The sequence below is a fragment of the Mus musculus genome, chromosome 5 (assembly GCF_000001635.26).
Source record: "Mus musculus strain C57BL/6J chromosome 5, GRCm38.p6 C57BL/6J".
NCBI classification, from domain to species: domain Eukaryota; kingdom Metazoa; phylum Chordata; class Mammalia; order Rodentia; family Muridae; genus Mus; species Mus musculus.
This window is the reverse complement of record NC_000071.6, coordinates 117476975-117499930: the sequence shown is the minus strand read 5'-3', so window position 1 is coordinate 117499930 and position 22956 is coordinate 117476975. Positions and strand designations below refer to the sequence as shown.

General features: G+C 47.6%; 1 protein-coding gene and 1 long non-coding RNA gene across 3 annotated transcripts in view; one reads left to right on the top strand and one right to left on the bottom strand.

Annotated features, from left to right (window-relative positions):
* The window catches only part of Ksr2 (kinase suppressor of ras 2), a 353995-nt gene that overhangs the window by 268066 nt on the left and 62973 nt on the right, over positions 1 to 22956 (bottom strand). The gene's annotated exons all lie outside the window — the stretch shown is intronic.
* Gm42013 lies at positions 15598 to 17424 on the top strand. Its single transcript, XR_878717.2, has 2 exons — positions 15598 to 15726; positions 16561 to 17424. It is a non-coding gene; the product is annotated as a predicted gene, 42013 (long non-coding RNA).

Below are 22956 nucleotides of genomic sequence, written 5' to 3'. Positions count from 1 at the left end.
AGCAGCCATACAAAGGAACCCCATACCCCGGCTCCTTAACCATGAATCGTACATAACTGATCATAGGGTCCGGAAAGTTTGGGGAAGTGGAAACATTTCTGAATGAACAATGGCCAAAAACTAATTCCAAATCAAACACGTAAGACTCTGGGGTGTTTCTGACAAAGCTCAGGAGTGTCGCCTCCTGGGACTTCACTGCAGCCTCGGTCTGAACACACAAGTGCACTTTGTCCCGAGGGTGCTGGACACCAACAGCAGTGATCGCTGCTCAGCCCCTCAGCTTGCACTGAGACCACTGTGTCAGAAGGGCAGCGTCTCGCTGTGTGTATCGGGCTTTCTGTGCTTAGAGAACCACCGAGGCAGAAAGCGAGAGACTTCTAATGCTTTCCTCTCACAGCCCCTCCGTGTGTGAGTGTCAGATCAGCTGTGGATCCATTGTGATAGAAGATTTGCCTAACAAACAACAGAAGACAAGGAAGAGGAGAAGAAGGAAGAGGAGGAGGAAGAGAAGGAGGAGGAAGATGAGGAAGAGGAAGAGGAGGAGGAAGAGGAGGAGGAGGAGGAGGAGGAGAAGAAGAAGAAGAAGAAGAAGAAGAAGAAGAAGAAGAAGAAGAAGAAGAAGAAGAAGAAGAAGAAGAAGAAGAAGAAGAAGAAGAAGGCTGTTTGAGTTGTCTTGAGTTTTTATTTTATTTTTAAAAGTCACAATTTCTTTCTGAAATGGTGCTCAGAATGTTTCTACCGACTTGTATTCTGTTCTTATGCAAAGTAGCGTTCTCAGCACTGACAATCCAAAAACCAAAATATCGATGGGCTCTAAGAAACTGCCCAGACTCCCTCACACACTCTGCGGTGTCCAATACCAAGCGTCCTGTCGAGATTTAGTTATTTGTGTGAAAATAAGTAAGCACTACTTCTTCTAAGCACATCTCACTACTACACACACCTGCCTCATCTTTAATAAATAGTGACATCATATATATGCATATATAACCACTCTAAAATAACTTCATTATGACTTAGCATTAATATCAGAATGGTTACACCTGCATACCCCAGTTGCATGAACATTTCTCAGTGATAAGGGGGTATAGGTGGAGAAAGTTCCAGAAGCCCTGCTCACACACTATCAAATAAAATGACAAAATATATGATGTAACAGTAGGTAGTGGTTTCTAAGACCTCTGGATAAATAGACTCTCCCACTCTACACAAAACGTAAACTGGGAGCCTCTTTCCAGAAGGATCCTTGGTCCTCTGGGGATTAAGAGAATGAAGGAAGGAAACAGAGTTGGGGGAAAGGCCTAGGGCTACACTTTGTTCTGTCATGTGACTTCCAAGTCACACACACACACACACACACACACACACACACCCATGAGCTAGCCAAGGCTCTTTGAAGAGACCTGGCCCATGTCTCTGTTCCCATAGCAGGGATAAAAAAGAAACATTGTTTCTTTTTGTTCCTGGCTGGTTCCATACCTACTAACAACATTAACCAAAGAAAGGCCAGCCATACTGGAGGCTGGAGAGATAGCTTAGAGGTTAAGAGAGAGCGTTGCTCTTTCAGAGGACCTGGGTTTGATTTCCAGCACCCACAAGACAGCTCACAACCATCTGTAACTCCAGCTCCAGGGTACCCAACACCCTCTTCTGGTGAACATACATGCATGCAGATGAAAACTCATAAACAGAAAGAAATAAATAAAAAGGAATCAATCTAGAGAGAAAGAGGGAGGGAGGGATGGGGGAGAGGGAAAGAGAAGGGGGAGGGGGAGAAGAGGGAGGGGGGCAGCAGGAGGAGTAGGAAGGAGGGGGGCAGTCAATACCAGTGTGCCAAGCACAGGATACTGGAGAGTAAGACTGTTTCTGGGAATGGGAGACCCAACGGTAACAAGCAACAAGATGTGGTTCTGTTTCTTTGTGCACAGTGTTTGCTTCTTTTCAATAGTTAATCAAGGCTCTATAAGAGACAATAAGAAGATGAGGGCTGGAGCTGGAGAGGTGGCTCAGCGGTTAAGAGCACTGCCTGCTCTTCTAGAGGTCCTGAGTTCAATTGCCAGCACCCACATGGTGGCTCACAACCATCTGTAATGGGATCTGATGCCCTCTTCTGGCATGCGGGTGTACATGAAGATAAGCACTCATTTACATAAAATAAATCAGAAAGAAAGAATGAGAGAGAGAGAGAGAGAGAGAGAGAGAGAGAGAGAGAGAGAGAGAGAGAGAAAGAGGGGTGAGGGAGGGAGGGAGGGAGGGAGAGAGAGAGAGAGAGAGAGAGAGAGAGAGAGAGAGAGAGAGAGAATGAGAGCCAACATGAATGTCTCTCAAGTAAACTTAATTGTCACCAGGCCTGATGCCCTTTTCCAGTCCCTCCAGACACTGCACACATATGGCACATAGACCTACGTGGAGACAGAACACCCATACAGATCAAATAAAAATAAAAACTAAAATTTTGGATTAAAAAAAAAAACAAAGAAAAAGGGAGGCTGGGAGTGTAGCGCTCGCTTAGCCCACGTGCAGACCCAGGTTCCAACCTCAGCACTATGAACCCGTGCGTGATGTACAGAACACGCCTCTGGGGCCATGGGAAGTGAGAGCTGTCGGTCGTCGGGTGACGTGATGGCAAGCGACAGGTTTCCCTTGTCGATGTTGCTGTTGGTGGTTGTTCTTAGTCTCCTCCTCTGTACTGATGTGCGCCCCCTGCTGGCACTGTGAGGAACGTATAGCCGTCTAACGTCTAGGTTTGCCTTTGAGAACATGCTAGAAGAGTGGGCTACGTGGTGTGGACGGGGATACGGAGACAAAGGGCAGAGCGTGGAGGACATTCCCCCTCGGCAAGCCTTGTCACCGTGTTAATATCCAGACACATGATGCCAACATCTAGGTTCCCTGAATCCTCCCTTCTCAAACACCCACCACACAGGTGTGTGCACAGGGCGCGCACGGCCAGTTTTGTTCTGTCCTGTCTCACTTGTTGTGCAGGTAAGAAGACTGGAATTGGGATCCCCACGAGTCACATAAAAGCTGGCTGGGTATGGTGGCCTGCCTAGGATCCCAGCTCTTAGGAGCTGAAGACGGAGGACTCCCCAGGCAGGGCAAGCGAGCCAGCTGGATGGGCGAGCTCTGGATTTGGCTGACTCCCTCTGCGAGATGGCGAGAGAAGCCACTCCACAGCATCCTCTGGCTTCCATGTGCATGGGTAGCCCCCATCCGAACATGTGAGACACATGTGCCATGCACGTCACATACACATACCGAAACTCAGATACATCAGCTGCCATCCATGGTTGTTCTCATTGATTTTAGAGTTCAGAAGGTCTTTGCAGATCTATGATCTTCCTACTAACGTGGAGGAAAGCCCAATGAACGGGACAAAGGGGAGCTCAGACCCTTAGACTGTATGAGTGTCTGTATGTGTGTGCATGTGTTTATATGTGTGTATGTGTGGGTCTGTGTGCGTGTGCATGTGTGTGCATGTGTTCAGACAAGGTCTTACTGCTAAGTCCAAGCTGGACTTAAACTCTTTTTTTTTTCTTTTCTTTTTTTTTTTTTTTTTTTTTGGTTTTTTGGTTTTTTGGTTTTTTGGTTTTTTTTGGGTTTTTTTTTGGGTTTTTTGTTTGTTTGTTTGGGTTTGGTTTGGTTTTTCCAGACAGGGTTTCTCTGTGTAGTCCTGGCTGTCCTGGAACTCACTCTGTAGACCAGGCTGACCTCGAACTCAGAAATCTGCCTGCCTCTGCCTCCCAAGTGCTGAGATTAAAGGCATGCGCCACCACTGCCTGGCTGGACTTAAACTCTTGACCCTCCTGCTTCAGCCTCCTGAATTTGGGGATTACAGATGTGTGTAGTGATGCCTGGTTTGATAGTGTCAGTTTCTTCTTTCGATGTATTAATGTATTTTATTTATATGTATGTGCTTGCCTGCATCCATTATATCCAGAAGCCTCAAGCAGCCAGAAGAGGGCATAAGATCTCCTGGAGCTGGAGTTACAGGTGGTTGTAAGCAGCCACATGCGGACACTGGGAACTGAGATGCAGTGAGTTTCCTTAACTCTTGGGCCATCTCTCCAGCCCCAGTTTAATGACAATAAATTTACCTAAAAATCTTGCTTCCCCAAGACTACGGTCACACACGGCACTCTCATGGCTGTCAGTTATGGTCCTTTGATGGACACCTTCCAGCAATCATTTATTTAAACCTTCCACACTTTATGAAAAAAAAAAATACTGAAGCCCGGAAGAGTTACGTCATTGGCCCAAGGTCATCAAGGCTCAAGGCCAACAAATTTCACCCAAGTCTTGAACCCGAGTACCCAAGTCTAACTCACTGAGCATGGGATTCTCCATCCTGGCAGACAAGCTAACAGGCTTCAGAAATCCCATGGTTTCTAGATGAGAATAATCACCGTGGGGAGACCCACACATAATTAAATATATGGGTACCATTCTGTGGGCTGAAAGGAGAAAACTGAGCTGATCACCCCCATCCATCTGTGGGAAGACAACACTGCAAACACAAACCACCGTGTCAGAGGCCATGTGGTCAGAGCCAAGGGAGGACAGCCAAGGGTCAGCCCGGGCAGCCGAGCGCTGGCTTCTTACCCAGCAACAATCCACTAGCACAAAACAGTAACAGCGCAAGTGTTGGGCTTGCTAAGGCCAGCAAGGCCCCTCCTCCTTCCTTCTCACACAGTTCTGGGAGCTGGTTTTAAGCGCAAAGCTTCTTAGACCACACCCCTGGATGCTCCCTTCAGAGAAGCCCAGGGATGAGAGCATTTAGGGGCACATAGCTCTCTGGCAAGAGTCCTTAAGTATCCGCCGAGTCCGACCGTTTTCTAGGCCAGCCTTACTCTGGCCGTTTCCTTTTCTCCTGAGCCATTTTTGTTGTATTTTACGGAAGTACTGCCCACAGAAATCTCCGCACAAAAATCTTCCCCGTAGAGGGTGTGCAAAGCAGTAAGGTCCCCTTGGGGTGAACATCAGCTCCTAATTTTAAGTCCTTTCGCATTCGAAGTGTAACTCAGTGGCAGAGCATATGGCCAGCGTATAGGAGGTCCTTGCTTTGAGCCACGTAACCAATAGAAAAACACTGTAATAATAATTAAATCCTTCAACGTCACTAAAGTATATATATATTGGTTTTCCAAGACAGGGTTTCTCTGTGTAGCCCTGGCTGTCCTGGAACTCACTCTGTAGACCAGGCTGGCCTCGAATTCAGAAATCCGCCTGCTTTTGCCTCCCAAGTGCTGGGATCAAAGGCATGCACCACCACTGCCCGGCTAAATTATATTTTTAAATGGTTCCTTATATGTTTCTTCTTTTGAATGTGTTGGCATGCTGATGTAGGGGTCACATTATGGGAAGTGTATTAGAAAGGAGGAAATGAAGGCCGGGGTGCTAGACTCCCACGCTAAAGTCACACAACCAAAGCAGGGCCAGGATCTGATCTTGGGACATCTAATGTTCTCTCTGGGGTCCTCTCCTTGCTTCTCCACTGAAACAGTCACATGGTAAACACCTTTGGTGGCTTCGCCCCGCCCCGTGGCCTCGTCCTACCTGGTGGCCTAGTTGAATTTTAGGTCATCCTCAATTCAAGTCCTCGCAGAGCTAATGTGGAAAAATTAGTTTAAAGGGTCCACCTTCAAATTACAGCAAGGCTGGTCCAAGGGTGCACACTCTCTGAGGCCCTGCAAGGGTCACAGGTGCAGTTCCAAGCAAGGCAGGGAGCCTAGGGTGCAATTCTCCATCTGCACACCAGAGGGAAGCCTGGCACCTCACACAGCAAATGGAAATTGTCTGCAGGCCCAGACTCCAAACCAAGCATCCCCCGCACCTTATTACTGTATTCCGCATTAGCACGATGGTAAATTTAGCAGCATAAACACACACACCAAAAAAAAAAAAAAAAAATTAAAAGTCAAGACATGTGACAGCTCTAAAAATAACCGCGTCTCAAATCCCTAAGCAGGAAACTTTTCACTCGGTACCTAAACTAAGACGAACTACAGAGACCTGTAGGAAATACACAGGCGTTTGGTTTGGTCCTGCTCAAAGCCATGTCACATCTCGCTAAAAAAAAAAGAGGCGTCTGGAAAAATAGGGAGGGTGCGGGGAACACTGAAGAGGGGTTGCCCTGGATCCTCCAAGCCTGTGTGAACTTCCCAGCCAGCCTGGGCTGGGGCTCATTTCACGCCCCGATTTCACGCCCCGAGGTACATGTGGGGCTCATTTCACGCCCCGAGGTACGTGTGGGACAACGTCATACAGCTAGCATGCAGGCAGCCCTTGAACAGTCCATTCCTGCAGCCTCGAACTGCCTGAAACCACAGGATCTGACTTTGCACTTGTCGCTCCTATCATCTGGAGGCAATCCTAGCAGCGATGTGACCCTCCCACCCTGCAGAGCTCTCCCTTCCAAATTAGGCCCACCCAGTTACGCACGCACACCCCCACGTCCTTATCACGGATGATCTTGTTTACTGGTTTCCATGGTTACACCTCCCCACCACCACACCCCCATCAGCCGGTGCGGGTTTTCTGCCCGTGTTCCCTGGCATTTAGACAAAACGCACATCGCTGGAAATGGCCACCAGACCTCCAGAAATAAAACCCTGAGTTCTTTCTCAAAGTACAGCCTGGGCAGGACTGGCGGGATCCCTGGCCGTGTAGCCAAGGCTCTAAGGCTGTCAAACCCGCCTGGGTAATGAAATCACTGCACCCAGAAGCCTAAGGCCATCCTGCGGTTGCCAGGGCGACCATTGTCATAACACCCCTGCACGAGGGGCCAGCTGACAGGAGAGAGAACTGTCTGACTGAGAAGGTTTCAAACAACCGGGTCTATTGCATCTAGAGGCGAGGTCCTTGCTGAGGAGAACCCTGGGTCTTCTGCCCTGACTGGAGCCCAAGGCATGGGGGACCCCAGGGTGCAGTCAGTCAGGGGCAGTCAAGGGATGTAGAACATCCCATTGCCCACTGATTTGTGCTGAGGATAGCTGACAGCCATCTCTCTTTCTCTCCCTCTCCCTCTCCTCCATCCTCTCTCTCTCTCTCTCTCTCTCTCTCTCTCTCTCTCTCTCTCTCTCTCTCTCCCTCCCTCCCACCCCACCCCATGGAGTCCAGAAGAGAGCTCTGGAGCTAGAGGTAAACAGGTCAATATAAATTCTGGGAATTGGATACAGGCAATCTGCCCTTAACCACAAAGCCATATCTCCAGCGCCAACTTTGTCTCTATCTTTCCTCTTACTGTTAAGGAACATTACAAAGAGCCAAAGGTTCACAGTATAGACACTCAGTTCCCCGGTATTTCTTCCAGGAACATTATTACACTCTTTATATGTTTTGGAGACAGGTCTTGTGTAGCCCAGGCTGGCCTCAAACTCACTATGTAGCCGAGGGTGATGCTGAACTCTGGATCCTCCTGTATGCTTAGACATACAGATGTGGCAACGCCTCATGTCATTTGTGCTGTGCTGGGGATGGAACCCAGGGCTTCATGCAGGCCAGGCAAGTGCTCTACCCACTGAGCTACATTCCCCAGCATCAATGTTATTATAATATTAACGTTTATGTTATAACAGCCTGATGCCATAATATGGTTATGCTTATAATGTAATATAGAGTCGTGCATTCATGAGTTTGAAATATAACCATATCTCTATTAAATTTGCAGCAAAATTGACACTTGTTGATTTTGACATACTTGCTGTATCTACTAGTCTATTGATAACCATGCTATTAATTCATCAACTATTATTTAAAAATAATCTAGTCATGGTTGAATTCATAGCTATAAGGCTTACAGTGTGCCAGGCACTGGGATAAACACTTTACTAATACCAAATTTGATTGTCATACTTTGTACCTTAAGGGTTGAGCGAAGAGAGCAGAGGCACTGAGTAACCACTGAACCGCCCAAGGCCATGAGCCTAGCTAATGGGACATAACTGCCCCAAGCCTGTTCTGTCCCTGAGTGTCAGACTCTGCTCGCTAGGGCACCCCCACCCCAGGGATCTTGTTAAAAATACACACACGAAGCCCCCACTGGGCTCCACTCCAAGCCCCTGGGACTCCTGGGACCAGGGGCTTCTCTCTCCAGCTAAACAAGGCTCCCAGACAGTTGGGAAAGGCAAGAAGCTCAAAGATGCTGTTTTTGATGTCAGTGTGGTGGAAGAGCCTGCCTCTCCTTGACTCCTGCAGCTACAGCCATGAGGAGCTATAGAACACGTGCACGCACACGCAGACACTGATGCAGATGGGCAAGGAAACAACGCTCAGTCAGTAGTGCCTTACAGGGACAGGAATAAGAAGGATAAGAGACAACCTTAGCCGGGCAGTGGTGGCGCACACCTTTAATCCCAGCACTTGGGAGGCAGAGGCAGGTGTATTTCTGAGTTCGAGGCCAGCCTGGTCTACAGAGTGAGTTCCAGGACAGACAGGGCTATATAGAGAAACCCTGTCTAGAAAAAAACAACAACAACCTTAACCTGTGTCTCCCTTGCAAGCATTTCCAACTTTTCTGGATCAAGGAGGCACCCAAAATGTGCACCGGCTCCTCTGTGGGCCAGCACTGGCTTCAGGGCAGCGGATGCATTACCTAATCCATCCAACTTCTAAAAAACCACCCCAGCCTAAGTTGAATCCAATTTCAATTTGATCAGTCTAAATGACCTCCCACCTGCTCTATCCCCTAGACACATGCTGTAATTCTCTCCCTCTTTACGGATTCACCAGGGGCCATGTTGTAAAGGAAGTGCTCACTGACAGTGGGGAGCCACTCTTGGTGCCTCCATCCTGAACCACGCCAACTGAGAAAGGTCAATGTATTAGAAGGTAAAAAGAGAAAGGAAATGGTCAGTGGGAGGATGTTATACCAAGGGCCTGGGGCCCAGGGCGCAGGGCAGAAGTTCTGATCTCTATGCCTGTGACCCTGGGCAGATTATGAGTCTGGGAGCCAGAGCCAAGCAACAGTTAAAAACATCTGGGCAAGGTGTGCCCCGCTCCTCAAGCAATCTACAAAGCCTTACCAACCATTTACTGAACCACAGGGAAGAGAGGAAATCCAGGTGTGTGGGTACATGGATGTAATCCTAATACTGGAGAGGCGGAGACAGGAGGACCATATATATGGCTCATTACCGTATATAATGAGATCTGGTGCTCTCTTCTGACCTGCAGGTATACATGCAGGCAGAACACTGTATACATAATCAATAACTCTTTTTAAAAACAATTACGACCAGATAAAGACCAGAATGACCTAGAATAAACGCAATGTACTGAAAGCCAGCCACACCAGGGTAACAGCTCAGAAGCTTCCCAGAGAAACCCAAATCCATGTTCTGTTTGATACCACAGTGCCCAAGACACTCACAACTTAGCGCTGTTCATGACTATGATGGCGAAATTAAAATTAAGTCACATATGTAATCAACATAGTGAACAAATGTATTACCTTAGCATCCATGACCAAAGGGGTTAACATCACTTAATGCTCTTGCAAAGGACTGGGTTTGATTTCCAACACCCATACTGGGTAGTTCACTACTGCCTGAACTCTGGTTTCAGGGGTATCTAGCGCCCCTTCTGGCCTCTATGGACACCTGCTTACATGTGGTACACATAGACTCAAACAGGCACACATGCATGCATACTACATATATACATACATTTAAAAAAATAAATTAAAAAAAATCCAGTTCACATCCTTGCTGAAATCTTTGATCACTGTTCACTGAGACAATGAGAGACTCTGACACCCTCAAATAAACTAAAGGCTTCATCAGGATTTAGCTTTAATTCGGTGGGATGAAGCTAAGACCCTCATTAAAATGAGATCTTAGACTCAGTCAAGACCTGGGATGCATTGTACACATTAAAGATCATTAAGCCCACCAGAGTGATGTCTGAGTTAAACGGTTTGTATATTTGAGGCAATTCTTTTATATTCTTCTGACCCAAGAGAATGTAGCAAGGTTAACACAACCTCTCCAACTCTGGCCTGAAGTTGTTCAGCTGAACAGCTGATTCCGACACTCGATTTCAGATCAAACTGACCTCAATTTAGGTATGGCCTCACCAAAAAACCCAGCATCTTTAGGGAATTGTTTTATATTTTACTTTTTCTAGTGCTCGAGAATGAATCCAGGTCTGGCACACATCAGCACAGAGCTGAGCCACACACTGGGTCACGTGTCTGGGCTTATAAATGTGATTGTTCGTTTTCTCAGAGCACATGTGTGGGTGAACAGGCTTGAACACTCTACAGCACACAGATAAGGGTGGGTCAGTTCTTCTCCTTCACCACATGGGTCCCAGGAATCAAACTCGGATCACCAAGTTTGGCAGCAATCGCCTTTATGTGCTAAGCCATCTCGTAGGCCCTCATCAAAGTTATTTCCTAAAGCTGCTGTGGGTTACATAGTTGAGAAGGCTTGTGTATCAATAATTAAGGTGCTTAAATTTTCCATATATCAAACACATAAATGCTATTTGAAATTGTTTGAAAGTATTTAACTAGTTAAGATCCAGATCTGAACTCTAACTTCTACTTTGTAAATTGCACATATGAGCTAGCAAAAATAATTCAGGAACAAAAATAGATTTTTTTAAAAGATTTATTTATTTATTTATGTAAATACACTGTTAGTGTTTTCAGACACACCAGAAGATCCCATTACAGATAGTTGTGAGCCACCATGTGGTTGCTGGGATTTGAACTCAGGACCTCCGGAGGAGCAGTCAGTGCTCTTAACCGCTGAGCCATCTCTCCAACCCCTAGGGATGTTTTTACTAAATAGACAGTGGAACCGCTGTTGGGAACAGTGCCACGTCCTCGATGCTTTCATTATTTAATATTATTTATTGAGGGGGAAGACGCATGCAAGAGAGCCGTGCAGAGGTCAGAGGACACCTCACAGGAGTCAGTCTGTCCTTCCACTATGTGGGATCCAGGGATCCTGCTAGGTTTATCAGGCTTTGAAGAAAGCATCTCTCCTCACTTCTGCCTCCACCCCGCTTTTTTTTTTTTTGGTCTGCCCCAACCTTGCCCTTTGACCGCCCAAGTGAAGAAAGATTACAGGAGGAACTGAGAGCCGTGCACTGGGCTCTGGGCTCCAAGGCGAGGAGCTTGGGGTTCAAATGATCCATACGGTGGCTCGGAGACGTGGCTCTCTCTGTTAAATGGGAGGTTTCAAAATAATGCTACACCCAAAAGTGACATCCAGCTTCAGACTTCGAAAGCCGTCATTGCTGGGCAAGAGACTCATCCCGGAGCTCAGTACTTGGAATTTTTAGCCTGATGACTTGCCTGACAGTTCCCGTTCAAGTTCGTACCAGTGGCCGAATTAGAACCAGGACCATCCAAATCCCAACATGAGGTCCCTGTCCCCAGCCCCTCATGTCTCCTCACTCGGGTCACCTGGAAAAGTAAGTCACAGGGCTAAGAGCCAGTACACCAGCAATGGAAAGCAGACGAGGTTAAGGTCCCTGCAGGGACAGACAGCTGGGCCCCAGGGACCTGCCACTTGGCTCCCCAGGGAGAGAAAGCCAGGTGCATGGGAGGAACTGGGAGCCCTGCAGCAAACTTAGCCGTTTATGAAGGCCAAAGATTTCCACCCAAATCCCCACTCGGAACAACCAGGCCCTTAGGAGAAGGTTACCACGGGTCCCTGGGGCTGAGATTTTTCCATGTTTAGCTTCTACTCAGAGGAAAATTTTGTTAGAAAGTTTAAGTGGTGTGACTATTTTTAAATAATGAGGCCCCGGGGCCACAGTGTCAGCTCAGAGGGACAGGAGGCTGGAGTCCTTCCACCAGGTTTCAATTCGGATTAACCGAACGGAGGAGGCTGGAAATGGAGATCTGCTTCGGGTCAGCTCAGTGCTTCTCAGCGAGGGGCAACTGTGTCCCTCCAGGGGCCAGCTGACATCTGGGTTAATGGGACTTAGGGATGAGGGATGCTCCTGGCATCTCCAAGTAGAGCGCAGAGATACAGCTAAGTGTCCCCCAGTGTACAGGGCTGTCCCCCAAACAATCAACGGCCTGGATGCCCAACCCTGGTCAGGATAACTCCCTTCTAGGCCAGCAGTTCTCAAACTCGTGTGTGAGCCTGAAGCCCCTTACAACCTGAAAGAGAACAGATCCCAGATCCCACCCAAGCCACTGCCATAGTGGATCTGAGGAGGGGCCAGACTTTGAGCTTCTGTCAGGTTCCTAAGGGTTATGGTTTGGTTTGGTGTGCGTCGAAGGCTTGGCTCTCCAGCCCTCTGCTCGGAGGTGGGGCTCTGGGAAGTGACTGACGAAGTAAAGGCTTCTACTTATCTATGGGCAGATTGGTGTGCCAGCAAAGATGGCTGCCTCCAGTCAGGCTGCGCCTCCTATTTATTCTACGACTCCCGGTTTGCCTGTTACACATTCAGGTGAGATCCCATGCACTGAATTTTTTTTCTTTTTTTTCTTTTTGTCAAGACAGGGTTTCTCTGTGTAGCCTTGGCTGTCCTGGAACTCACCCTGTAGACCAGGCTGGCCTCGAACTCAGAGATCCGCCTGCCTCTGCCTCCCAAGTGCTGGGATTAAAGGCACGTGCCACCACGCCCGGCTGCACTGAATTTTTAAAAAATACTTATTAAAAAAAAAAAAAGCAAGTGGATCAAGGAGCTCCACATAAAACCAGAGACACTGAAACTTATAGAGGAGAAAGTGGGGGAAAGGCTCGAAGATATGGGCACAGGAGAAAAATTCCTGAATAGAACAGCAATGGCTTGTGCTGTAAGATCGAGAATCGACAAATGGGACCTCATAAAATTGCAAAGCTTCTGTAAGGCAAAAGACGCTGTCAATAAGACAAAAAGGCCACCAACAGATTGGGAAAGGATCTTTACCAATCCTAAATCAGATAGGGGGAAAAAAAAACAAAGGAAAAGATAAGCTTCCTGTGCTGGGTTACCCAATGGTCTTGAGTTACAGGTACTCTAAGACCCTGACCCCTGACCCCAGGCTTCCTAAGGTTCCTCCTGAGTAGAGACATCGCTCTGAGTGGTATTCACACAAGTCCCCACAATCCACGTCCTCCACAGACACGGGTTGACATTAGCATTGCCTATGCCCCAAAGCACCCCAGGGCCGAACCTTTTGTGTCAAGTTCAACAACAGAGGCTTTGGTCTCTCATCAGGACTTGGGGGGAGGGGTTCAGGAGAGAGCAGGCACACCCTGAAAACATCGCTTCTGTCTCATAACTCTTGTTCCAGTGCTGGGGTCTAGCCCGGAGCTCCGAGCATTCATGTCATCGTAGCGGGCAAGCGCTCTCTCAGAGAGCAGCACTTTGAAGAGTCCTAGGTGGAAAAGCCTTTTTGCAGGGCAATTCTGGGTAAGCATTGTATCTAGGCTTCTGGGCCCAAAGTCCTGAGTGTGGGGGCCCTTCTGTGTTTTACTCAGACCCAATCTCTGTCACCTGAAGTTCTTGGTATAATCATAAATTCTAATTATTTTTTCTTCCCACTCAAATCCACCCTGGGACGCTGCCCTGCCACACTCAAGGAGTGGGAAGCGTAATGGAAACAATCTTGGGCCCCAGGGAGAGAGAGGAGGAACTCCAGAGTGGAATATTGCAACACACCAGCTTCTGCCTCAGCGGCTGCTGCTGGCCCTTACTGATGGGGAATTACCTCTGGGTCCTTTCACGAGAAAAAAAAAAAAAAAAAAAAGTGAAGTTGTTCCCAGGCCAGGGAGAAAGACCAGAGCCGAGCTGAAGCAAGAGAAAAGAGACACAAACAGGGTGGGGGTCGGGGGGGAGGGTCCCTGAGTCCTTCACTCTCCCACCCCACTCACCCGAGTGAGTACACACTCACGTGGGATGAATGAACACTGTTAACACGGTAGAGAAAACGGAACTGGGAAACCATCATCTTCCTCAGCTCCCAAGAAACAGCTCAGCAACAAGTCTTTCTCCTTTGTTTCTTCTTAAGAATTTGTCCCATTTTTCCCCCTCTTGTCCCTCAGATTCTATCCTCACAGACAAGGCTTATACATTTCCGAGCCTTTTCCCTCCACTTTGGCTTCGGAAACAAAAATACACCAGGAGTCCCCAGACTCACCAGCTACCCTCCAAATCTGGCCCCTGGCTTGTTTTTTATAAATAAAGTTTTATTGGCACACAACCATACTCCTTTATTTACATAGTGTCCGGGGGACCCTTTTAGGCCACAGCTGCAGAGCTGAGTAGTTGACACAGAACTGGATGGCTTAGGGCACATAAACTATTCACTATATACCTCTTTACAGTGATATTTGCTAACCACTGCTCAGAGAGAGGGGGGAAAAAAAGGAGAAGTGAATGAATTTCATGGTAAGTTGCCAGTGAAGGGAATTAATACTGTAGCTAGACTCCAGGCTCTGGGCTGTGGCTGCCTTATGTCTTGCCTGGCAATCAGCACAAGCGAGACCACACACCTGGACTCTCAGGGTTCATTGGTACTAAGAAAACGAAACGTTAACGATACTTAGAGATGAATCGGGGAATGTAGACTACAGCAGCCTTTTCAAAAGAGCAAACAAGTCCCCAAAGGCTCGGTGAAGGAGGCTGGGTTATCTCACCTACAGATAAAGACCAACATCTCCCTCCCTTCCGAATACACAGGATTGGCTGAGGCTCTGTGAACCTGAAGGCTGGTATTCATCAGCAATGAGGTCACAGGCTACGTGCTTTGAGACAAATGCCATCACATCTCCGAACAAGGGTTGCTATGAGACTAGATGCACAGAGAACCTCCTGGTGCTTGGCCCATGACAGGAGTTGATTTTCGGTTTCTGGGGCCAGAAGAAGAATCGGAGGGAGGTCTTTTGGGTGTAAAATGGAAAAAAAAATAGAGACTGGGTATCCCGTATCCCAGGCTGACGTCCATATGCTATACAGCCAAGGATGCCCTTAAAAGGTCCTCCTGCCTCCACCTCCCATGCTGAGATTATAGGAGCACACCACTACAACTGCTTTATGCTGTGCTGGGGGATGGGGCCCAGGACATCACAGAGGCTCTACCAATATCCCCAGCCATCAAATAAGCATATATCTTGCTATATGCTAGGTTTATAGTGTATGTATATGTGTGCTTGTGTGTTTGTGTTTGTGTGTGTGTGTGTGTGTGTGTGTGTGTGTGTGTGTGTTTTCTCTTACCTTCCCCCTGCCCCTCCACTGCTCACTCCATCCTCCCTGCTCCGTTCTTTCTGGTCACCTCCCTCCCCTCCCCCAACAGAGCCGATGCCTTCTTCTTTCATATTCCTTGCATCCATTGCCCTCTCCTTTGTCGTCTTCCCCTCCGCTCTAAAGTCCCCTCTCCCCTTTCATGGCCCCCTTTCCCCTTTGCTATTTCTGTGACTTCCACGCACACACTTAAGCCTAAGAGTCTGATATGAGAGAGGCACATGGGTTGCATGTCTCCGACACGGCCCCTTGACCCTCTCGATGTCATGGTCTCCGGTTCCGTCATGCTCCTGCCCACGCCCTAACTCGGTGTTCTTTTCACAGCTGAACAAAATCCCACTGTGAATCCCAACCACATCACTTTATCCCCCCCCCATTTTTTTTTTAAATCTGCGGGTAGATGTCTAAGTGGCTCTGTCTCTCAGCTGTCACGAATACTATGGCTGTGAACACGGACACTCGGGCATCTCTCTGCCGTGCCGACTGAGTCTCCTTTGGTTGAGTACCCAAGGAGTGCAAGAGCAAGATCATACGGTAATTCTATCATTACTTTTTGGAAGAACCTCTTTACTGATTTCCATGCTGGCTGTACCCGTTCACATTCCCACCCGCGATTGGGTAAAATTTCTTCTTTCTCCTGGGTGCAAAAGTTACGGTGGTACTGAACCTGGGCAAGCAGGAAAAAGACACTCTCATGTAGAACTGTTCTTTCTCATTTAACAAGGCTGAGGACGCAGCCCAGGGCCATGCAATGCCGGACAGGCAGCTAGAGCAGGCCACATCCCTAGTTCATAAGGAATAATTTCTTAAAGTTAAAAATCAACACCAACAGTATCCGTGAGACGGGATCTAATTGCGCCGACTTGTGGACGGGGACATTAAGGCGAACTCTTTAAGTTTGGGTCGGTGGCTCCCTTTACGTAAAACATTCCTTTCATCTTTCGTGAGCCTTTGGCATTTGCTGGGCATTTAAATGTTTCGTGGAAATATTTCCTATTAAAATGTCACATATGGCAAGTTCGCTGGCACACACCTGTAACCTGGGCATCTGAAGAAAGCCAGGAGAGCGGTGACTTCCGGGCCAGCTGGGGCCACACAGGGACACTTTCATCCATGACTCTGAATGTTCCTTTCAGCTTTGTGTCCAGCAGGGTCCCAGGGCTGACCCTTCACCCACTACAGACCCAAAGTGGAAGACTATTAAACACTGCACAAGAAAATTCTCCCACCAGCCCGGTGTGGGGGTTTCAAACCCACTGTGCATGTGACTCAGCCTGGGGGATTTAAACTAATAATGAAGTAATTGTTCTGGGTGGAGAGAAGTGGAGGCTTTACTTGGTGTTTTTTGTTTCTTTTTTTAATGTCCAGGTTGTTCCACACCTACTATAATACAAAAGACAGACAGCGGGGCTTCTGATATGGCTCCGTAGGTAAAGAGCTTGCTGCCAAGCCTGACAAAACTGAGTTCAATCCCCCAACCCCGCAAGGTGGAAGAAGAGAAATTAACTCCTGCAAGTTGTCCTCTGACCTCTACACACGCACATGCCACCCCCGGTGAATAAATGAATGTAATACACACGAGTGCACGGGAACTGAGCCCTCTGACGCTGCAGGCGAGGGCATGGCCGCTGATGACAACTGTCTGGGGTTCCTCAAACTGCTAAGCATAGACTCGACCGCCCCAGAATTTGAGGATACGAATCAAGGCTTGCAGAAGAATACTCAGAGGAGTATCATTCATACCAGTCAACAGTCCAAACAGTCTGAATGATCATCAGCAAGGCAAACATATACATGTGCTGGTATGGTCCAACAATGGAATATTATTCAGCCAGAAAAGAGGAACCGACTATTAACGTGCAGTACAGTATGGATGAACCTTGAAACCACACGGAGTGAAAGAATCCCATGTGGTGTAATCCCATGGATAAGAAATGTCCAAGCCATTAAAGGGGGCCAGTGAGATGGCTCAGTGGGTAAAAGGGGGTTGCTGCCAAAGATCAATATCTGGGACCTGCGTGGCTGAAGGAAAGAACAGAATCCCGAAAGTCATCCCCAGCCCTCCGTGCATATCCTAAGGTGTGCACACGTATACACACATGCATGCGCACACACATATATACATGCATGTGTGCACTCGCACACACGCATGCGCGTGCGCACACAGGGAGTGGTAGTCACGGGGTAAGGAGTGACTTTAGCATAATAAAATGTAGTCGGGAATTACAGTCATGTTGCATAGCCTTGTACAAGTGATTTTTAAAAAATGTGACTCCGGCATCCAGCAAGGACTCGGCGGTCTCCACCTGATTAAATGGGGGAGCTGTCAATCACCGGCCTCATAGCTCAAGGCTCCTCAAGGGTGAAAGATGGGCAGAGAGTGGTAAGGCACTGCTGTGCTAAGCATGGTTGTGACCTTCTCCACGTAAGCGGGAGACAGCGGGATGGAGACTGTGTGCCCCCTACCTGCCTCACTACCCAAGTCAGCAGGAAGGGGAGGAGGGGCCAGGCTCACACTTCCGCCATCTTCCTAACACCGAGTTCTGAGCTGTGGCAGGCGCCAGGTCCGGGCCACATTATCCAGAACACAGGCGGGTGGTGGGGCTAAACTTAACTGATACAGGCACTGAAGTCAAGGAAAAGACATGGCTGCCCAGAATAGCCCTGCTCCCAGCAGGCTGTACTAAGGGAGCAAGGGCTGTCTCCTCAGACCCCGCGATGCTCCTATCTCTGCTTCTTTGAAGAATGAGGCAAGTGCTGGCCCTCAGCAGCATGCATGATCATGAGGCGTACATAAAAGGCAGGCCACATTAGCTCCGCACTGTCCACAAATACAATCCACCTTCAGCTACTGCCTCCTGCCATGCAGGGGCAAGCCCACATCCGGGTTTCTTCGCGTCTTCAGCACGATCCTCACAGCTCGGCTAAATACGCCTGCGTTTGAGGTAGCGATGACCTTCTGTGGGGAGGAAAATTCTCTCCCCTGTGGAAATCCCCTTTGATACAAAAATAAGTGCTGGCTGGCTGATTTTCCTATTTGAGGATATGAGCTGGTTGGCTGAGGTACTAGATCTCTGTGATACGGACATCACAGAGATGCTGACATGGGAGATGTTGGGGTTTTTGTGCTGCAGAAAGCTCAAGTCAAAGCGGCTGGAATTACTGATGTCTCTTTAGGTCTCCACTGAAAACGCTCGGCATACAGCTGGGTGGAGACCAAACCACTCCCCAAGATGCCTGGCAGGTGTGTGTGTGTGTGTGTGTGTGTGTGTGTGTGTGTGTGTGAGTGTGTGTGTGTTTACATTCCATCTGAAATGTCACTCATGGTGACTGTAAAACCAAATGCAGCCCTGAGATTCACCACCCAGCGGCCTCCTGCAACCTCTGCCCCTGCACTCTGTCTTAGGGAACCAGGAAGTTGAAAAGAGCTTCAGAAAGGGCTGGGCTGTAGCTCACTTGGAAGAGCACTTGCCTAGCTAGCATGCATGAAGCCCTGGGTTCTTCCCCCCCCCCCCCACAAGTGCTGTATACATCTAACATGATGGTATATGTCTGTGATCATAGCCCTTAGTAGGCTGATTAGAAGGTAGAGGTAGGAACCTTGGAAGTTCAGAAGTTCAAGGTCTCCTCATCTATATAGTGAGAGAGAGGCTAGCCAGAGCTACATGACACCATGTTACAAAATAGATGGAGAGAGACAGAAGTGATGGAGTCATACACACATTCTCACACATACACATATACAGACTTGAACATACGCTCACATTCACACAGACACACACACACACATACACACATACAGACTCACACATGCACAGAGACAAACTTACCCACTCACACACATACACACATTCAGAAACACACATAAATACACACACACATATAGACTCACCCACACTCACACTAACACACATACACGCCAGGCATGGTGGCACATGCCTTTAATCCCAGCACTTGGGAGGCAGAGGCAGGTGAATTTCTGAGTTCGAGGCCAGCCTGTTCTTCAGAGTTAGTTCCAGGACAGCCAGAGCTACACAGAGAAACCCTGTCTCGAAAAATACACACACACACACACACACACACACACACACACACACACACACATACATACAGACTCACACATACACATTCACACACACATATACATACATACACACATACAAACTCACACACATACAGACTTCCATACACTCACTTATACACACACATACGCACACATACTCACACATACACACATACAAAGTTACACCCACACACATACAGACAGACACACACATACACACATACAAAGTTACACCCACACACATACATACATACATACAGACAGACAGACACACACTCTTACACACACATACGAACTCTCACACACAAATGCAGACTCACACACACCCACGTATACACAGAGAGAAGGGAAGGAGGAGAGGGAGAGCCGGGTACACTTCATGCCTCTAAATAGCCATCCTGAGTAAAAAGCAATCACACTTCAAAAGTCCTCAGGTTCAAGAAGCAACCGGACGACTGCTTCTCTTTGCACTTTCGCAGGCTACTGGGTTGTCTTGTTTCTGTTTGTGTGAGCAAAGCCAAAGTAAATCCCTGCCTGAAGCAGCAAACAGAGCCAGGTGATCCCAGAAGGGCCCCCCTTCTGTTCCAAAAAAGTCTCTCTTCTTTATGCACCCTAGGCTTACACTAGCTCAACAGCTATAAGATGCATATGTGGGCATGCGAGTACGTGCATGCAGAGACATATGTTTGCACACACTTGAGGAGGCCATAGGTCAACTTCAGATATCCTCAAGTGTCACCAACCGCCCCCCACCCCGGTCTGTGGGTCACTGAGCTTCAGGAGTCCTCCTGTCTCGGCTTCCCCAGTCCTGGGGAATCTGACCTAGGCTCTCTGCGTTCATGTTATGGTTGGGTAGCCTGGTCTTCCTGCGACTCTCCTAACAATGGGAGCGGGGTGTCTCTGGTTCTTTTGGGACCCTTTTCCTCCTACTGTGTGACCTTTTTTGGCCTTGAGATTAGGGGAGTTGCCTAGTCTTATTGAAACTTTTTATGCCGAGTTTGGTTGTTTGCTGGGAGGCCTGCTCTTTTCTGAAGGGAGACTGAGGGAGAGTGAAGGGGGAGAGGGCCTGGGAAGAGAAAAGGAAGAAGAACTGCAATTTGGATGTAATTTATGAGAGAAGAATTAGATAGATAGATAGATAGATAGATAGATAGATAGATAGATAGATAGATGCATACATACATAGATAAATAGATAGATGATAGATACATACATAGATGATAGATGATAGATACATAGATGATAGATAGATAGATAGATAGATAGATAGATAGATAGATAGATAGATAGATGATAGGTAATAGATTCATAGATAAATAGATACATACATAGGTGATAGATAGATGGTAGATAGATAAATAGATAAAATAGATTAGATAGATTATAAATAGATGATAGATAGATACATAGATACATACATATGTGATAGATAGATAGATAGATAGATAGATGATAGGTAATAGATTCATAGATAAATAGATACATACATAGGTGATAGATAGATGGTAGATAGATAAATAGATAAAATAGATTAGATAGATTATAAATAGATGATAGATAGATACATAGATACATACATATGTGATAGATAGATAGATAGATAGATAGATAGATAGATAGATAGATAGATAGATGATAGAAGAGAGCAAGGATTTATGTCAGCCCTTAGTTCCAGAGGGCTGGATGTACATAGTTGTGGGAAAAGCACAGCGGCAGAAAAAAGGTGGGAGGTCGTATCTAAGCCACACACAGGAAGCAGAGAGCATGAATTGGGAGTGGGGCAAGGATATACACTCTCAAAGCCCACCCCTAATGCATATTTCCTCTACCAAGAAAAATTCCTGATTGACAGGCTCCAGAACCTTACCAGCTGGAGACCGAGTGTTTAAACACATGAGCCTATGGGACGTGTGTGTGTGGGTGGGTGGGTGGGTGTGTGTGTGTGTGCATTTCTCACTCAAACTACCACAGGTGGGAAAAAAAAGTGGTTTCTGAGAACCAAACACATCTGAAGGGGAAACATATTGCCCTGCTAGCTCCCAGGTCATTAGTAGCTATAAATTGGATTGATGTATTACAGATATTAAATATGATTTTTTAAAAAAGGTCAGACTTCTCTATCCCAAAATTGAACAACCAACTACTCTCTTCCCCCACTTAGGAACACAAATCAAGAAGAAACCATAGATAAAAGTCCATGAAAAGTTGGAATTTTCTCAAAGTAAGAGCATCGATACAAAAGAGGATTCTTCAAGGCGCCTGCAAGAAGCAGAAGTCTAATCGCCCCAGGACCTTCCCCTCTGGTACTGAGCTTTGAATGTTCCACCCCGTTCAGTGACCCCAGAGCATGCGCCTTGCTTCATTAGAGGAAAGCGAGGGCAGGGGGCCACCAAGCAACTTTAATGAGCACCTAACCAACACAGACCTGGCTTCAGTTGAAAACACAGCCCAGCCAATGGGGACTGCAGCCATGTGAGGTCCTGGGCAGGGGACCCAGCCAGATGTGCTCTATGCTCCTGACCCATGAGACCACAGAATGAGAGTGCATGCCGTTCAGGAGCTGCCAAGATCAATTGTTTGAAACAGAGAGTAAAGGGCCCTTGATTGCTCCCCCAGAGGTTTGCTGACTCTGCCCCAAAATCCAACACAGCGGCAACTGAACCTTCCTCACTCTATACAGAAGGAAAAGCATATTATCTTTCTAGAATGCAGATCAAACATAAGACTAACCAAATCTTCACTTTAGGATGAGGACCTGCCATTAGACGGCTCCCTAACCACACCCAGACGTGCTGTAGATGAAGACCTTGGTTCAATGGTTCAATGCCCAGAACCCATTTAAAAACACCAGGCATTGACCTGAGAATTTTCCTAGCATGCAGAAGGCCCCAGATTCAATCCCCATGACCACAAAAAAAGTCATAATGATAGTAATTGCATGAATGTATCAAAATAAAGAAGGGAAAATCCAAGCAAGCAGATAGGACATTTTTGTTAAAATGGCTATCTGTATTTACTGAAGATGTGGTGTGTGCCAGACACAAGACTAGGGACTTCAGACATGCCACTCCTTTAAATAGGTGAAGAGATGGCGGAGTCTCTAGGATGTCAGACAGGCAAGGTCACCTTCCACCTGTAACCCCTTGCTTGCTATCCTAGGAGTATCTACATTATAACCACAAACTGTATTTAATAATGTGTCCAGGTGGGGGGCTGTGGGTCAGTAGGTAGAGTGTTCCCCTAGTATGCACAAAGCCCTGGGTTCAATCCCCAGCACCCATGAGTCAGGCAGGAGAACCTGACCATCAAGGTCATCCTCCGAGGCCAGGCTAAGCCACGTGAGAACCCTTGCCACATCCTGCACAGCTTGGTCCTGGAAACCAAGGTCTGGTGAGGAGAGGGAATTGAAGAAAAGACAGACACACGTACAGAAAAGCTGGGATTGGCTGGGCTGTGTTTGCATGGAGAGAGGACACCAGCTACTCAATCAGGGATGCTCTTCCGTTCATCTCAGTAGGGGGTCTCTGTGGGGGTCGCAGTAGGGGGTTTCAGTCAAGGGCTCAAAGGGGGGTCTCTGTAGGGCTCTCTGTAGGGGGTCTCTGTAGGGGTCTCTGTAGGGGGCAGTCAGGTTGCAGCTATTAGGGAAGAGAAAGCGGTGGTAGCTTGTTTTGCGCAGGCTACCACCACCCGCACTTGAACCA